This window comes from Protopterus annectens, chromosome 11.part0 (genome assembly GCF_019279795.1).
Source record: "Protopterus annectens isolate FY-2018-M chromosome 11.part0, PAN1.0, whole genome shotgun sequence".
Taxonomy (NCBI): Eukaryota; Metazoa; Chordata; order Ceratodontiformes; family Protopteridae; genus Protopterus; species Protopterus annectens.
Window position 1 is genome coordinate 1,113,189,790 of NC_056745.1, and position 16,636 is coordinate 1,113,206,425.

A 16,636-nucleotide genomic window follows, 5' to 3' on the forward strand; every position below is an offset into this window, starting at 1 on the left:
ATATCTCAGTCTAGAATAGAAGTTGCTGTTGAAAAATTGGTTAATTAGTACAGCATATAAAAGGTTGCATGATGACTATAAGAATCAACAATTGGAAGTTAGAAAATATTGCGGAAAGAGAATGGAAAGGTGACATACCTCTCAACTGTCCAGATTTTTTGCCTCATGTTTTTGGTGTGTTCCTCATAACATTTGTAATTTTCTGGATTTTTGTGGCAAATCAGTGAGGATTCAGATTCACTAAATAGTGACAGGAATTTGAGTTTCAGATGTCATATCCTTCAGAAAATGCATGGTAACACAAGACCTTTCATTCTAGGAATTTTTTTTAAGTTTATAAGAAAAATATTTAAAATTTGTCTCTATTTTTGGGGCATTGTCCCCCCATTATTTTTGGGTTTGTTCATATTTTTTATGCTAAGAGGTTAAGAACTATGAAAGGTGATAGACAAATAGTGGGAGGATATCTACATGTCTCCCAAGGGATGCACCAAGGTCCAGAAGGTGTTTGCATAGGTACTTTTATACTTCAAGCAGAGTTCAGAGAATTGTTCCATGGGTAGATAGTAAATGCTGTAGATGAGATGGGAAGAGAGAGACAATTGGGAACATGATTTTTTGGGAATCTAACAAGATAGCAGATTTTAAAAATTCCATAAAGAGTACTTTATCAGTACAGTTTGGAATGTGAATGGTTTTAACTAAGGAAATGGTTTTAACTCTGAAAATATTTGAATCCTGCATACACTAAAGCACTGCTGGTGATTCCCTGCTAGGTGAGGAAATCTGTATTTTTTTGTCTGTGACTGACAGAGCTGCTTTCTGATGCCTGCTCCGTTTTGTTTTCTGTTTTAAGAACTTGGCCTGGTGGCTTGTTCTATATGAGAGGTGGACACTTAAATTATCTAGGCTGCACATTTCACGTGTTTTATCATAAGTTAAATTGTCTCTTGAGTGATATTTAAATACTTGGTGACATTCTGGGCCTTTGTCTTTGCCTGAAAAGATTAGAACCCTGCATAAACTAAAACAATGTTTTTGATTCCTGCTGTTTTTCCCATACACCATCCCCTTTGTTGATCTGCCTTTTAAATCTGGTGATTTTTAAGCTACCTACCACTTCTGTAAATTGAGATTAATAAGCTCCTCCCCTTCTACACTGTTGTTGATATCTTGAATTATTTATTTGCCTTTCCTTGTGTTTAGGTTGAAAAAGTGCATTTTGCCTCACATTGTCTGTTCTACTTGATCTGACATAATTATCTAGCTAGCTGTTGAATAAAGTAGTGTATTTTTACACTGTAGCAAACAATTGTTTTACATCAAAAGAGGCCAGTGAATTTTCCATCTAGTGCACTGAGAGATAGCTTGGTCTAGTTAGGTTGGGAAACATGAGATTTCTGAATGTAGTTTTACTGACTGGAGAGCTTATCAATCAGCTTATCTTGTTTTTTACTGCCTTTATAAATTCTGTACAATTGAGTGGCTCTTGGCTCATTTATTCAAAGCAAAGTACTTTTATTAAATAATCACATTTTTATAAGTTGTTTAAGCACTCTGTGAGCACTCTTCAAGAAAAATCTTGATATGTGGATGCACCCCGGGGATCACTTCTGTGGCTTGTGAACACTCTTCAAGAAAATTCTTGATAAGTGGATGGGAAATAGGAAATACACCCTGGGGATCACTTCTGTGGCTTTGCTCGTCAGGGGCACAGGAAAATAACTTTCTTGGGTGGCGTAAGCCAGGGAACCTTATTGGCTAGGCTTACTTAGGCCCTTAGGCCGATAGCCTAGTACCTACCTATGAACCTATAAGTAAATTGCTGTACCTATGTGTTTAAGTTTGTTTGTGGTAGCATTTTGTACTTTTTAAATTTGTTTCTGGTAGCATTTCACTCTGGACACTCTTTTACTGTGCTTTTGCTTTGGGAGGACAGGGATTGTTAATTTGGTGGCAGTAGGTGTTTACCTGGTCTATCTGAACTGGGAAACACACAAAAGGGTTCTATTTTTTTTTTTTTTGCACTTCTCTGCACTTGATTTGCATTGGTCTGATATATAGATTGCATAGACTAGATTCAGACTTGCTGAATCTAGTCTGTTATTGATACACTTGAGCACTAAACCAGCCATCTCACATTAAGAAGGGCTCCACTGCACCCTTGTGGCAGAAGAGTGTGGATCCAGCCTTGTCTGAGCTGGGGATTGCTGGATGAAAGTTAATTGTGTGCTTTCCTATTGGTAGATTAGCTTAGAAGTGTTTCACCTGTATTTAAGCCTCATGTTTGCTCGGGTTTGCACTCAATTAACCAGAACTGCTCTAAGTTTGACATCCTTTGCCAGAGGTCTAGAGTGTTTCTATTTTAATCCAAGGCAAAAAGAAAACAAGAAAATAAGTATATTTTGTGATTCATCTGCAATTTCTGAACTGTATTGCTGCTTTTTTTACTGTTTTACCATTTGTAACTGCTTGATTCTCTGCACTTGATTTGCTCTGTTCTGATACCTAGATAGCGTAGACTAGATTCATACCTGCTGAATCTAGCCTGTTAGTGATACACTTGTGCACAAAACCAGACATCTTACATTACGAAGGGCTCCCCTACACTCTTGTGGCAGAAGAGTGTGGATCCAGCCCTGTCTGAGCTGGAAATTGTTGGAGTAAACTTCACTGTGTGCTTTTCCATTGGTAAATTAGCTTAAAAGTGTTTTAATTTCATCTATATTTAAGCCTTGTGTTTGCATGTTGCAACACACTGTAAAACAGGGGTTAGCATTGCCCTGTATAGAAGCAAACACTTTGAATTTCAATTTTTCCCTAGACACCTAGACATTTGTCAGTAGAACTTTCCCAAGCTTCCTTACTGCACTACAGGTACACTGAGCAATGTTGCCACACCTATCATCCATAGCCTTCAATACAACAAGCACCTTTGTTAGTCCTAACACAAAAACTGGTCAAACTAGCCTACTCCCTTCCCTAATAGTATATACAGTAAAAACCTGATATAATGGATGGATGGCAGTTCCCCATCATTTCACTGACCAGCCTTATATGGGCATCCTGAGGCAATGTAGTAATTGCCTCATGTATACTGAGAGCCACTTACTCCTAAAACAAATACCCCATGTGAGAGACGTAATTACACTATGAAATTGAAATCTGTTCTCTCGTGCAACAACAAATCGGACATCAAACAAGTTGTCAGCAGACACACACCACCTCTCACACAAAATGAGGTCACACAACACAAACCACATATGTGGAGGTAGTCACTAGAACCCTACCAAATGATCAGAGATGTCCCAAGTGTAAACCACTTGCAAACACTGCAATGCAAATAGAAACCACTGCACATAATAACATATACACCAGTGACTCAGCAAATAAGCAGAATTCCATGCTAATTTGGAATATTGACAGCGCCCTGACCGTGCAAGGCTACAATGCCTTCCACATGTTCAGACCTCAAAATGAGCATGAAAGAACCAAAGGTGGAGGTGTATCCATCTTCATTAAAGCCAAGTATACCTTGAGACTGGTCAGACAGTATGACTCTCTCGAACTACTCCATGTCCAATTAACTATGGGCAAAATACCCTACCACATCATTACTAGCTATAGATCCCCCACCATGAACCAAGAAAAGCACACCACCTACCTGGACTCACTGAAGTCACTCGTCATACAGCCCAACACCTTAGTCATGGGAGATTTCAACTATCCTTCCATCAACTGGGTGACATACATGAGCATGAACATGCTTGCCCAGAGGTTCCTGGACTTTGTTACTACAAATGCTCTAGAACGGATAGTCTGCACTCCCACAAGGGGCTCAAATGTCCTAGACATAGTATTCACCAACATGGGGGGATCACTGCACTCCCCCCTGTGCATTGCCCTCCTGGTTAGGCTGGACCATAAATCAGTCACATTTGAAGTAACAATTGAATCTGCCATGACCACAAGAGCAAAAAAATTAAAAGCTTTTCCCAAGCAAACTACAGCCTACTAAGCAATGGTATAAAAGGTTTTTTACTCCTCACAATCACAGACAACAATGACTCCTATGCAGAGGTATACACAAATGCCCTGTATAAGCACTTAAGTAACTATAGAGGCTCAGCTGTGCCTGACTGGATTAAAACCAGGTCCTCCAGAAAAAGCAAGCCACCCTAGTGGACCTCCAGTATAAACAGATTATTTAACAAAAGGAAGAAATTGATGTCTAAGAACAAGAGGGAACTGACTCAGCAGAGGAAGAATTCCCTCCACAGCTTGAACAAGCAAATTAGAAATCATGTAAAGTCCTCTAAAGCTAATTATAAATCTAAAATAGCATATCTAGCTAAGGATACTCATAAGGCATTCTTTAACTACATCTGAAATCTAAAAGGGAATGTCCAACTATGTGTCGAACTGGTAGTAGATGGTACCACACGTACTATACTGGAGGAAATTGCCAACCTGCTAGCTGACAGATTTGGGGCAAACTTCACCCTTCTGTCCCCACCAGCCATACCCCAAAGCATACCTGACACCAGTCCTCTGCCTAGTATATCTAGAGATCGGGTCATATCTGCACTCTCCAAGTCCAAAAACATTGCCTCAGTGGGACCAGATAACATCCCAAGTTGCTTATTAAACAATCTAAAACAGGACCTAGTGGACTCACTTGGAGTTCCCTTTAACTATTGCCTGAGGAACTGACTTTGTTCCAGCGGAGTGGAGAACAGCAACAGTTATCCCCTTGCACAAAGGGAGGGGGGCATCAGCCAACCGTCGGAACTATAGACCCATAAGTCTAACCAGCCTCATCTGCAAGGCCATGGAAAGAATCATCATGGACGTTATCAACGAAGACATAGGCGCCCTTCAAACTCTAGACCCAACCTAGTTAGGATTCATTAAGGCTACATCATGCTTATTAAACCTAGAAGACTTCTTCAAGAAAGTCACCAAAGTCCTGAATGAAGGTAAGACAGTGCATACTGCCTATCTTGGACTAGCCAAGGCTTTTGACACAGTCCACCCACTCAGGTATCATTGAGAAATTCTGTCAGCTGGAGATTAACCCTTATGTCACAAGGTGAGTAACTGGCTCACTGACAGAACACATACTGTCAAAGGTGGTGATTCCACCTCTACCAGTAGGACCAGTCACCAATGCCGTTCAAGAAGAATCTATGCTGGGCTTTTTACTGTTTGGAGTCTATTTCTTGGAAATCCAAGCTAAAGTAGATGACCTTTGGTTTACCAAGTTCTCTGATGATTGCAAATTGGGTGCAATCATTGAGTCCCCCAACAATGTTAACATATTACAGGAAGACTAAATGAACCACAAACCTCCAGTATTCAACAGCTACCAAACAGATACAAAAATAATGAAATAAAGTCCAGAAATATCAAGGTAGCACCGGCAGAAATCCAAACTTGGATATTTTTCCAAAGTACTCTCCAACACAGTTTCTTCAGTCAAGGGCTTAGTTTATTCACAAACAGATAAAAATGGATAAAACAGGTGAGCACTTTCACAAACCAACTGTTTGCTTAATAAGACCATCACATTAACCCTCCCATCACCCCCTTAAATACTCACACATCACAAAATCATGTTCAAACTAACCAATCACACATCACAATCAAATGCCTTCAGAATTTAAAGCACCAACCACATAATAATACAAATGATGTACACTAAAACTTTAGTATATATACATATAATACATAAAAAATATATATATATACATATATATATATATATATATATATATATATATATATATATATATATATATATATATATATATATGGGTTCCATACACTAGATCGAATTTACACTAATTCGAAATAGTTCATGGAATGCTCACTGCACTTAATCGAAAGTGCATTACGCAAAGTTCAGTACAATGAACGGGTGTTGTACTGAACTTCCGTGTAGTACTTACAGACCTTAGGGTTAGGGCACGGGTCATAGTAAGGGGATAGCCCGTCATGACCCGTGCCCTAACCCTAAGGTCCGTGATAACTGCAGTACAATGAAGGACATAGCAATGTCCTCCACTGTGGTGCGATATTCACGAACCTTAGGGTTAGGGCATGGGTTAGGGTAAGGGGATAGCTTTACTAACTATCCCCTTACCCTAACCTGTACCTTAACCCTAAGGTCCATGACTATTGCATCATAGTGGAGGACATAGCTTGTTTTTTATGTCCTCCACTGTGCTGCAGTGTTTTCAGTGAAGTGCACTTATGGAAAAGTTCACTTTCGTTAAAGTGAACTTTCGCAGAAGTGAGGCCTCCTACTACAAGTTCGAAGTAGTGAACTTTCGTTCTTATAATAGGAATCCATATATATATATATATATATATATATATATATATATATATATATATATATATATATATATATACATGTAAATATTTTAAAAACATGAATATCTGATATAGAACAGGGGACTTATGTCAATAACCTCCTATTCTTTAGTTTAGGGGTAATTACTATATGTTCGTTCAACCCCTTTCCTAAATGAGGCCCCAGATTCACTATCCATTTAAGTTCTTTCTCTTCTGTTCTACCACTGATATTGCCCATCCTAACATCCTCCTTAATCAATTCCAATACACTAAACCTAAATTGGTGGCCAGCTCCATATGTTAACACGTGTTTAATAATAGCACTATAGTCTGTCCTCTCTTCAAACAATACATATGGTCTCTAGTACATTCCCTCAAACATCTGTTTATTTTACCTACATAAACCGCTTTACAGAAAGAGCTAACACAGACAAATAACTGCTGCCAAAGCCACAGTCTAAAACTAACTGCAAAAAAGTACATTATTATCCCCTTTGGCAAAGTAGAATTCCATGCTATTACATGCTAATAATAACAGCACCCCCAGTTCAAACCCAGTGGTGCAAGATCTGGGAACACAGGTGGATAATAATCTGAACTTCGACCACCAAGTTTCCACAGTAGTGAGATAAGCCTTCTAAGGTGCACATCTCATTAGTAAAGGCATCATATCCAGATCTAATGATGTTATAATTCCACTGTACTCAATCCTCATCAGACCGTTAATGGAGTACAATGATCCCTTCTGCATGTACCTCACCAGACACCTGCAGCAGTGGTAGAGACCACAGAGGTTTCACATAAAGAAAATACAGGTCCTCCAAACCATGACTTATGTGGATAGACTGAAAGCCCTGTCACTGTACTCTGTATCATACAGGCTGCTGAGAGGTGACTTGTGCCTGGCCTACAGGGCAGTCTCTGACCCTGCCCTGATGGATATGCTGCACATCTGCAAGTGAAATGACACAAGAGTCACTCACTCTAGGGATCTTAACTTAGCCTGTGGCATTAACGGAACATGCTGGATTGACAGGTATATCTCCAAGAGCTTGCTGCTACTCTGGAATAAATTTCCTATTCACCTGAAGCAGAGCTCCTCACTGACCCTATTCAAGCACAACCTGGGCAAATAGATGGGAGACTGCAAATTCAACCCAGAGGTGGCATGCATGTCCCTCATGGACAGGGGTAGTTGGTGTTTATCATAGACTCACTCTGTGAATTAAACCCATCTAACCAAGGACAATTGAGGCAACTTGGGATTAATATGGCTAGGCTTGTAAGGGCTTTAGGGCTGCTAGCCTAGTAACCATCTAATCACATATAAATTAGGAGGTTACTAGGCTGCTAGCCTAGTAACCTTCTAATTAATATGTGATGCCCCTGCACTGGCCCAGTAATCAAGAAGCCTTAATTCTCACCACTAGCACCAGTGAGGGATGTATACATTGGGAGGATGACAAGTACACACACAGTAAATTACAACTTCCCTTAAGAGCACACAGAGATCACAGTTAGTCTGGGGCTGGTTTCTTCCTCTTTCTCCAGATCCCCAATAAAACTCCCCCACTGGCACAGCTATAGGGTTGAGATCTCAGCTGAGTGGCCAAGCCAAAACCTCCAACACCCTTTCTGTCCAACCAGTGCTTCGTGTCCCTGCCCATGTAGCTGATACACACACACACACACACACACACACACACACACACACACACACACACACACACACACACACACACACACACACACACACACAATTTGAGATTTGATTTATACACAAACACACACCTGGGAAAGGCTGGCACATGTTTACTAGCTATGCCCCCCTCTGCCTAGACTATAAGGTAGTACCAGCTGCCACCAGCCACTACTTATCAAGAACTTTTAAGGCCCTTACCAAAGGGTGCCCAATCTTACTGTTTAATGTTACTATTAATCCAAATGGTAAGTGGGACCAAGACTTTCAAGGCTATTTAGGAGTGGCCTGTACAGTGTCACCAAATACATATGCAAGTACCCTAAGAGATTAAATATGTCTCACAAATATCAGCCACAAAGATAGTTTTAAATATATTTAATTATAAATAAAAGAACAAGACAATAGTTAATCAAGACAGTAACTGCAGACTTCAGAATCACAGGAAATATTTTAAAACAACATTGCAGGACAGTCTCAAATAATTACAGAAAACATCTAAACTAATCATTACTATATTCCTATCTATATCTAAAAGAAATGACTGCACCCTAGACTTACTTACAGAGCAAGACGCAGGCTGAAGTGCTGAAATGGATGTTTCTATGTCCAAGACAAGATACAAAATGCACAGACTTTCTCTGAGAGAGTTCTTAAGTTAATAATCATAATTACTGCTGGGTTAGCTTGGATGACATCACTCTTTCTCACCTGACTTCAGTTCCCAGGCTAAATAGATACTTAGAATTTAACACCTCTGTGTCAAAAAATACATATCTCTCAGAAGTGCACAGCTGCTAGGAAGTCATAGAGCAATAAAAACACTTTTACATCTGAAACTTAGTAATTATTTCTGTTTCAAGACAATAGGAAGACCTCTATCTCTAGACATTGTGTCTGCTTGCTGCACTGAAACTGAGATAACATGATCGTAAAACAATTTCCACTTATTTTCTTGAAGTTTTGCAAGTTAACTTTGTATGTTCCAGCTTCTACTATTAAAACATACATTTGCACAGGTATAGTTTATATACATTTCTGTTCTTTTCCATTAGGGTACACTGTGGACACATTCTTGAAGCTCAGTACATAACATACAGTTCAACACACACATTTGCACCAGTAGTTTAATATACACATAACATATAGTTCTCTTACATTTGTAAGACAAGCATATGAATCATATTAATATTCACAAATGACACATGACTATCCACAAAATTCCAGATAGCTGGGCTGGCAGTGTCAGATCTCCTATGAACTTATGAATCTATAAATGATTCTTTTGAGCTGGAATATTGGATCTGAACTGCCATTGCATAGTAAGGCATTATTAAATGTAATGTTACTAGCTGCTAAAAAATATTACTAGAAAATGGAAATCAAATTCTAAACCAGTTGTAATTGTAGTATTGAATATTATAAATAAGTGCTGGAGGTGGGATCTTTAGTAAAAGGAAAAGAGCAAGTTACATAGAAACAAATGGGATTTGTGGGAACAATACATGCAGAATAATGTTCAGGAGCTTTAGTGAGATTTAAAGGTAGGCAGCAAATGAGTAATTTATATGATGTTGGAGTGAATGCTAGTATAATACATGACAAAACTGAAAAATATTTACTATGGCTTTTTTCTATTACTGTACCAGTGTCATTGTTTAAAATATCAAAATGTAATAAAGGTATTTAAAAAGGCTTCATCTACTAAATGCCCATTGGAATTATTTATTTAAAATAATCACTTCATGAAATACATTAAAGTAAAAATGTTTCAATATTCATATGATGGAAGTTGGAAATAAAGACTGCAACTGACAAGTCTCAACAAGTTGCAGAAAATCAAAGCCACAAGCTAACTAAATGACAGCAAAAATAAACAAATAAATAAATAACAAACACGGTGCATTTCCATAGAGTTCAGCAACCCTAGCCTGTGCTCCAGAAGTGTTTTACTGGTAATCATTTGAAATGTCGTCGTTAGCTGCTAGAACGAGTCCTGAAGTGCAGAGACTAATGGATGAAAGATCATACTTGTATATACTGAGTCCAAGATGCCATTTCTCAGAATAATCCCCTTTCTCTGAGGTATGTCGATCTCGGAATTGGTATATTTATAAGCTGAGGGGGCTGTAAGAGTGATTTTTGAGATTCAGTCGTCTGTGTTTTCAGTCTTTTTTTGGCTTTTCAGCACTCATTTATTTCAATTGCAGACATTTCAATTGGGAGCTGTTTTACTTGCATCCAGTGCCATCCGGGCAAAGCTAAGCACATTGGATTGCTAAATTGTACAAGTTCTTTTAAGTAATCACAGCTGTTTCTCTGCTTTATTTGTTCATTTTAATGTTATTTTTTCTAAAAGTGCTTTTCCTATCACTGGTGCTGCTGTTAGACTGTTTGTCTTGAAATTGCCTTCTGCAGGGAATTTCCGGTTATTTGTTCAAGTTTTGTGGGATTCTTTTCACTATGTTTTTACATTAGGAGGGCTAGGATTATTCATTTTTGGACAGGAAGTGTTTGCCTGGTCTATTTGAGTCAGGAAACAACCAAAAAGACTCATAGTGTAGTCATTTTGTTGGTCAGAGTGCTCAGTAGTCAGTTTTCTTCTTCTTCAGAGATGTACATTTTTCATATTTGCGTGGCTCTGTGCTCATTTCCTTAGAGTGCAGCAAAGCTTGGCATCCTACCCTGTGCTCCAGAAGTGTTTTACTCGCATCTAGTGCCATCCAGGCAAAGATAAATACTTTTGATTGTTAAATTGCACTTGTATAACTTATTTTAACTAATTGCTGCCTTTTCCTTGCTTTATTTATGCATTACACCATTATTTATTTATCTTTTTTTACAAAAAGTATTTTTTCTCTTACTGTTGCTATTGTTAGACTGTTTATCTTTAAATCAAGAAAGACGAATAAAACCACAAGTAAAAGAAAACAGTCACAAACCACTGAATGCAGACAATAAGAGCCGTGGGATGTGTACATCTGTGGTTATAGCAGTTGCTGTTGTTTTCTTTTGCTTTATGCCTTAATTAATTGCATTTGATTAGAACGGGAAATGACATCCTGTTACAAAGTGGTTAAAAGGATGCATTTCTGTGTAATGTCTGTATCTGATGAAGTTCCTATTACTATTTGGGACAAAAGCGCTTCTATTTATTTCTGTTGCAATAAACTGAAGTGGCTGTGGAGTTCCTGGTGTACTTTCTACTTATGTTTTGGCTAGAATCCCTTTTGGTGTGGATCCTATTTGCCTGCATTCGCTGGTTTGTGACTGTTTTCTTTTATTCATCTTGAAGTCACCTTCTAAAAGGATTGTTAGTTGTTTAAGTTGTTTGCAGTAATGTTGCATTTTTGGGAGTCTTTTCACTGTATTTTTATATTAGGAGGACTAGGATTAATCATCCCGTGGCTGGAGATGTCTGCCTGGTCTTTCTGAGTTGGGAAGCACACAAAAGGGATATACGTGTAGTTGTTTTATTGACCAGAGGGTTCATTAGTCAGTTTTCTGTATTTTCAGTTCTGGTATAAATTCAATGAGCTTGCACGGAGCTGCTCACAATGCAGTGGTGGTTAGCTGTGCCATGTATAGAAGCAATCACCTAGAAAGCAAATTTTCCATATAGAACTGTCTTTGAAGCTGTAGCTAATTTTTGCATTGAGTGGCAATACCATTAGGTTTAGTAAAAGTGAATATTTTATAGCCAATAAAAGTTTGTAGACGTTAGAAATTTGTAGCCTAGTCTGCCCCAATAAAGCACCAAAATTAGTCTATCCTATTAAAACACCCTTAATAGCCTTCTTTAAACCCCCAGTAAACTACCCCTTTGTAGCTCACCAATTAAAGGACTGGACAGCATGGATATGCAATTTCATAACTTCTTTAACCAGAATGGTGGCTATGGGTATCTTGTCACAATGTAGCAATTGTCTTATGTTTACCAACAACCACTTAATCCTTAAAAGTAACAGATACTTTATGTGAGAAGTGTACATAGACAATGTAACTGGAGGCTAAACTCTCACATACAAGTACATATCAGGTTGTCAAAACCATGCTCAGAATGCCAGTCACGCATAACACACAGCACACACACACACAGGCCAATGTATGCTAAGGAACTTAAATCAAATTTTCTTAAACAAAAAAGATCTCCTAGACTGCCTATTTCTCAGCAAACCCAAAAGCGCTCAGAAAAAAGAACAACTAACACTACATATACAGCCACACTCAATGCAGGAGCAAGAACTAAGCACTTAAGGAAAACAAGCACTCTTTGCAGTACTCTAGTCATACGGGGACTCCATTGCAAGACATACAGATGCCTCTCTAACCAGAATGAACAAGAAGAAGATAAGGGTTAGTTGCCCATCTGGAGCCAACTAATTACACACTCACTCAAGTCATTACACCACAGGTACCAGTATGATTCCATCATAGCTCATGTAGGTGTAAATGACCTGAGATTTACATCCCTGGACTATATGAAGAAAGACATTATGGAGCTCTCAGACTACATGTCTCAGTCTGGTAAGAGACTAGAATTGAGCAGCATATTACCTTCAATGAGGATGATGTCACAATATGAACAAAATATGACTGACTTTGACAATAGGATGAGTTTCTGCTGTCGTGCTAAGGGGATCTGATATTTATCAGCAGGGGAAAACATAGTAAACAGACCATGTTGCTTTGCCAGGGATGGTCTGCACCCATCCCCTCTAGGCTTTCAAATACTGGCTAAAATGTTATCTAACCCCATAGGGCCTTTTTTAGGCAATGCCAAACTGACAAACCTACCGACACAGCAAAATTAACTCAATTGACCCTCAAGGTGTTACTGTTTAATGCCAGGAGCCTGAGCAAAAATCTACACTCCCACAATGCCCTCCTCACCCTTGAGAATATAGACATCTGTGCAGTTACCAGGACATGGTTTACATCAACAGAAAACCCTGTCATTGCAAGGTTTCAGTGTCTTTCACACATTTAGACCAGTAGCTGCAAAGACAAGGGCTAAAGGTGGAGACATCTCGATATTCATCAGCAACAAGCATACCTCTAGTTTTGTTAAACAGAATAATATGCTGGAGTTTCTCCATGTGCAGATCACTATAGATAAAAATCTCATCCCATATTCGAACTGGCTATAGGTCACCCTCCATGTCACAAGAATCTCACAGAGCATAACTGCATCTACTGGAGACAGTTACCATCCAACCAAACACCTTTCTCATGGGAGACTTTAATTACCCTTCTACAGAATGGGAATTTTACACGGCCTCAGATTTGCAAGCACAGACATTCTTGGACTTTGAAAATACTAACCCCCTTGAACAATTAGTGCATATGTCCACTATAAGCTTCAACATACTAGACCTCCTATTCACAAATCTGGGAGAATGCTGAACCCCCAAATGTCACATCCTCCCTGGTAAGGTCTGATCATAAAGCTATCTCCTTCAAAATCAACCCTTTAACCCCAGTGAACCCAGTAACACTCAAAAATGATACAAAGTCAAACTATCTTCTATTAAGTGATAGTTTGTCAAAATTCAGTGCCCCACTGAATCCAGCGAACCCAGCAGTCTTTGCAGAACTGGTCACAGAAACTCTGTACAACCATGTCAGTGGCTGCATGGAGGATGCTGTACTTGCCAGAAGTAAACCCATAACTAACTCTGAAAACAAACATGCCCTGGTGGCATCCCAAACTAAAAAGGATATACAACAAAAGGAAAAAGATCATGGAAAAAACAGGAAATGTAACTCACTCATCAAACTAAACAGGCAACTAATAGGGCTAATTAGGTTAAATTAAACCAATTTTGAGGTTAACATATTCTCCCAGGCAAAAAGCAACCATAAGGCCTTCTTCAGCTATGTCAGAAACCTCAAGGATATCACACAGCAGTGAGATGAACCAATAGTTAATGGTGTCACTTTCACTGAGCCTGTCAATATACTGAAGATGTAGGCTGACAAATTCATTTCCAACTTTACTCCCCAATCATCGTCAGCCACGCTCCCAAGAAATACCCTCAAACTTAACTCTTCCAACTATAACTAGAGAGCATGTCCTGGCTGTGCTCGCTAAGACCAAGAACACAGCTTCAATGGGCCCCGAAAACATCCCAGAGTACCTTATGAATAGTCCAAAATATGACTTATGAGGGTCACTGGAGTCGTTTTTTAACTGTAGTCTCAAAAGAGGCTTTCTGCCACGAGAATTGAAGACTGCAATAGTAATCCGCCTTGCTAAGGGAGGACCATCAACAGATCCAGGAAACAACAAACCCATTAGTCTGAGTAGTCTTATTTGCAAAGCCATGGAATAAATTATTAACAAGAACATAGGAGACCTCCAGACACTGGCTCTATCTCAGTCTGGCTTTGCAAAGGAAGGTCATGCTTATTAAACCTGGTGGACTTCTTTGAAAAGGCCATTAGACAATGGATGAGAGGAAAACAGTACATACTGCCTACCTAGATCTGACTAAAGCATTTGATAAAATACCTCACTTGGGCATTGTCAACAACTTATGGAACTAGGTATAAACCTCATTATAACACACTGGATAGCTAACTGTCTCATGGATGGGACCCAAGAGGTTAGTATTGGTGAGGTCACTTCCACAAAGGGGTCGGTCACCATGGAAGTCTCTCAGGGCTCTGTGCTGGGCCCGATCCTCTTTGGCATCTACTTCTTAGAGGTCAAAGCCAATGTCGAAGTTCTCTTGCTAAACAAGTTTGCAGATGATTACAATCTGGGAGCAGTCATAGAATCCCCTCAAGATGAAAACACCCTTCAGGAAGGTCTAACACAGGCAAATGACTAGTGCCAAAGTCATGGCTTAAAACTAAATATTAAGAAATGCATTATAGTATCTTTTGGGAAGTTGGCCACCTCAAAAACTAGATCATCAATAGAAACACCATTGAGAGTTGACTCACTAGTCAGGGATCCGGGAACTCGTGTAGGTAGTAAAGTACAGCTGTGTAAGTAAACTTACTATAACAATATATGTTCAAAGGATCACTGCTGCAGTAGCCTTAGCTATATGGGGTTGTATTCTGCAAAGGATATAACAGCCAGCCAGCTACAAAAGTAAACCACCAGGCAGCTTGAGCAGAGCTGAGTGAAAAGACAGGTTTGGGTGCCAAGTCCTTCAGAGCTTTCATGCCAACAGGAAGAGAGAGAGAGAGAGAGAGGCTGAGCCCTGAAAGGACAATGCTAGAAACAACAAAATGTAAGAATTTACACCCTGGCATAAAAAATACACAAAAACCATAGGGGATGGAGAGAGGGAGCGGCTTGATCATATTGATCACTGCTGTAGTAGCCTTGTGCTATATGGGTAGATTACCCTGACTTACTACATGTGAGAGGTGGAAGGAGTTGAGTCCAAGAAACCCTCAGGAATATTCCTAACAAAGCCTGATTTAGACCTACAGAGGAAATCAAGCTTATATCACTTTGTAAAGTGTGCACAGAAGACCAAGTTGCTGCTTCTAGAATTCATCTGGAATCCAACACTTTTCAAAAATAGAGTGGGCCTTGACCCTGCCTGGAACAGTTTTGTTGTGGTGGGTAATAACAAAAGGCAATAGCTTTAGAAAACCATTTAAAAATAGTCTGCTTTGACACAAGTTTCCCTTCTTTTTTAATTTCACAAGAAATGAACAATTGATCTGATGACCTGAAAGGTTTAGTTCTATCAAGATAGTACCGGAGTTGTCTGTGGAAATCCAAGGTATGGAATATCCTTTGTTCCTCATTATGGGGTTCAGGAAAGAAAACAAGGAGATGGATACTTTTGTTTAAAGTAAATTCAGATAATACTTTAGACATAAAAAATGATTAGATTTCAAAATAACCCTGTCCCTGTGGAAAAAGAGATAGGGCTGACTCACCACAAGAGCTTGAGACTCAGACACTCTTCTTGCAGAGATTAAAGCAATCAGTAAAACTGTTTTCCATGTTAAGAACTTTAAACAGAGCATGTGTTAGCTTATCTGGCACAAAATTAAGATCCCAAGGATGTGCCACCAGTTTTTTTGGAGTCCTCTTATGCAAAACTCCTTTCAAAAACATTTTGACATGAGAATGCATTGAAATAGGAAGATCCACGGACAGACATGCCGAAAAGGCCAATAAATGAACCTTGATAGATGAGAAGAAAGGCCATAGGATAATAACTCAGACAAATATTGTAAAACCAGAAAACAACTAACCTTGAATATGTGCTGCTTCTGTTGTTGGCACCAACTAGAAACCCTTTTCCATTTGCTAATGCATCATTTTCTAGCAACAGACTTTCTTGCCTTTATTAGTACCTGCTGCACGTTCTCAGTAAACAGGTAACTAAAGGGAATTTAGACCCCATCATACAGACAGTCAATTGAAGTCGATTGGAGTCCTGATGTATTCAACACCCCTGATCTTTGAGTAGATCCATTCTGTGAGGAAGCTTGTAGTAATTGCCCCTGATGACTTCCAAAAGAAGGGAGATCTAGTGTTTCCTGGGCCAGAATGGAATCACCATAATGATCTAATGGGGTTCCTTCTTACTCTTCAAA

The 16,636-nt window shown here is 39.1% G+C and overlaps 1 protein-coding gene across 4 annotated transcripts in view; it reads left to right on the plus strand.

Moving 5' to 3' along the window:
* LOC122815720 (troponin I, slow skeletal muscle-like) overlaps nt 1-16,636 on the plus strand; it is a 302,343-nt gene that overhangs the window by 241,875 nt on the left and 43,832 nt on the right. The gene's annotated exons all lie outside the window — the stretch shown is intronic.